The following is a 2,500-nucleotide window of genomic DNA, read 5'->3' as shown; positions in this document are numbered from 1 at the left end:
GCCCTGTTAACTCAAAAGGAAAGGCTAACAATGTTGAACCGGAAGTTATGGATTTTGACTAACTTACTTACATCTGCAATGAGCAAAGTTTGGAGCAAGGCTTGTTCCGAGCAGGTGTGGCGAGCAGAGCACGGGGAATGTGAACACCTGCAGGTGAAGTTGAACTGTGAGGATCTCTTAGAATGTGAATGAATCAGTGGTGGAAACTTGATGGGTATTTTAAGTGGTGGAGCAACTTTTGTTTGATACAGTTATTAATTGTGGATATATTGCTTTTTCTTTGGATGACGTGTCACGTGGCTCTTGTGAAACGTCTTCTTCGCCTTCGACACAAGTTCATCCGTCACGATATTTAACAGGAGACGATTTTTATTTATCTTTTCTGTTTTCCCCAAGAAATGTTTGATCGTTCTCCAATTGATTCCGAAGTGTGCACTGGGTTGGGGGGGAGGGGGGGACATTATTTAATTTATTTTCGCAGGGAAGTTGTTTTTCGTCGATTTGAAATATTGTTCTTTAAAAACTGCTTTCGTCCTTGTTTAGAATGCAAGATAAACTCGTATCCGTTGAAGACAAAGTCTTCGATATCCCCCGCCATAGTAAATGAGGATTAACAAACTTATATTCCCAAAGCGTGTGCAATATGTTTGTGAAGTTTCCCCTTGATCTGACCAGCTGTTCTGGAGATGTTTGAAGGTTTTAGGGTAAATTCAATATGGCTGCCAAACCATGTGACCTATCAATAGGGTTAGGCACACATCGACTTTTTCTCTGTTGTCCCGTTAAAAGGAGTGTTTTTTATGGCCAAATTTCACGCTGATCACGAATCCGTTGAACTTTTTGACATAGGATGAGGTCTTAGGTTGGTAAAATGCAAAAATTCAAAATGGCCACCAAATTTACCCATTTTCAGGTAAAATTTGATAATTATGGCTTCAGATAATATTATTACATGCCCAAGTAAGCCATAATTATCAAATTTTACCTGAAAATGGGTAAATTTGGTGGCCATTTTGAATTTTTGCATTTTACCAACCTAAGACCTCATCCTATGTCAAAAAGTTCAACGGATTCGTGATCAGCGTGAAATTTGGCCATAAAAAACACTCCTTTCAAAAAAAGTATAATTGTATGCCCAACCCTACTATCAATTAGAAATTAACAAACTTCTGAAAGGATGTCTTGGGGAAAGTGTGTGTGAAATTCTGCCTCAATCTGTCCAGCCGTTCTGGAGAAGAAGATTTTAAAAATTTATACATTTTCAATCCAAGATGGCTGACGAACCATGTGACCTATGACATCATAAATTTAAATTCTGCCTCCAATCCTCCAGTGGAATACGTGTGTGAAGTTTTGTGTTAATTGGATGAGGTGTGTTTTTCTATCCAAGATGGCCGCCAAACCATGTGAAGTGACGTCATAATTTTTACTATCTACGCAGACATGATGGAAGATGATAGTTGCAAATTTTCGCTTCGTTAGGTTATGATTCCAGAGAAAACATTATTTAATATTTTTCTTGAATCCAACATGGCTGCCAAACCATGTGACCTATCAATTAGAATATATCAAAAGGCACCAGTTCACCACTTGCTTAATGTGTGAACCAAATTTCGTAAATATATCTTGAGCGGATTTGAAGTTAAGCTCCGGAAACGAAATGTGATGGATGGACGGACGGACGGACGGACTGAACCCATTTCTATATCCTCGGCCAACTTCATTGGTTGGCGGGGGATAATAAATAATGAAACGGCACCAATTTCCAACTTAAAACCATTTGTAATATTTTAAGGCGAAAGCTACATTAATGCATTGTCAATAAACTATTTTTTTTTAATTATTTTATTTAAAATACCTCTTTGGGAATATATTTTTTTAATTTTAGAAAAAAATATGTTGGGCCAAATTTCACGACGAACCGATGAGACTCGTCACAAACCCGATCTTGGAAGACCCATCTCGTGGTAACACTGTTGGAAGAATAACCGAGTCCATTACAGTGAATGAGTAAAATCCAATGTCGAGCAAACCGGTTAATCCCGTGGAGGCGATGGACTCATGTATGGATGAACAGAGGAGAAACAGGATGTGCAAGAGCAGGTTTTGAGGATACGAGAGCTGATGCCGTGCGGGCCAAGTTTATAGTTAGTTGGTTGAGATTCGAACCCTGGCTAGACGTGTGCACACACATCTCGGGACGAGATGTAGCGTACACGCCGGGCTATCCTGCCAGCGTGAACAGCTCATTGGAGTCGGGACATCGACCGGACGGTTGTGGAGAAGTCAGTGGAACACTACCCCCTCCCTTCCAGTGAAATAAACTCAATAAAAGGAGAGATTTCATGAATGTCGTGTTGTAGTACAGGCACGATGGCCCAAATGGCTATCCTTGTATTTCACTTTCAATAAACCACAAGAATGTAACATTAACTTACACATATATTAGTTTCCAAATGCATGCTCACTTATATGCAACCATCTACAAATTACGTACGCA

At 39.6% G+C, this 2,500-nt stretch overlaps 1 protein-coding gene across 1 annotated transcript in view; it reads right to left on the bottom strand.

Annotated features, from left to right (window-relative positions):
• Positions 1-2,358: 2,358 nt before the first annotated feature.
• Positions 2,359-2,500, bottom strand: part of LOC147008180 (growth/differentiation factor 9-like) — a 1,931-nt gene continuing 1,789 nt past the window's right edge. The window contains exon 3 of the mRNA XM_085865467.1: positions 2,359-2,500. This exon is cut by the window's right edge and continues 1,061 nt beyond it. The gene's annotated coding sequence lies outside the window, so the exon portion shown is untranslated.

This window comes from Eptatretus burgeri, chromosome 21 (assembly GCF_056783735.1).
Source record: "Eptatretus burgeri isolate ZD-2024b chromosome 21, Ebu_testis_v1, whole genome shotgun sequence".
Lineage (NCBI taxonomy): Eukaryota > Metazoa > Chordata > Myxini > Myxiniformes > Myxinidae > Eptatretus > Eptatretus burgeri.
The sequence above is the reverse complement of the archived record's forward strand: the minus strand, read 5'-3'. Positions and strand labels throughout refer to the sequence as shown.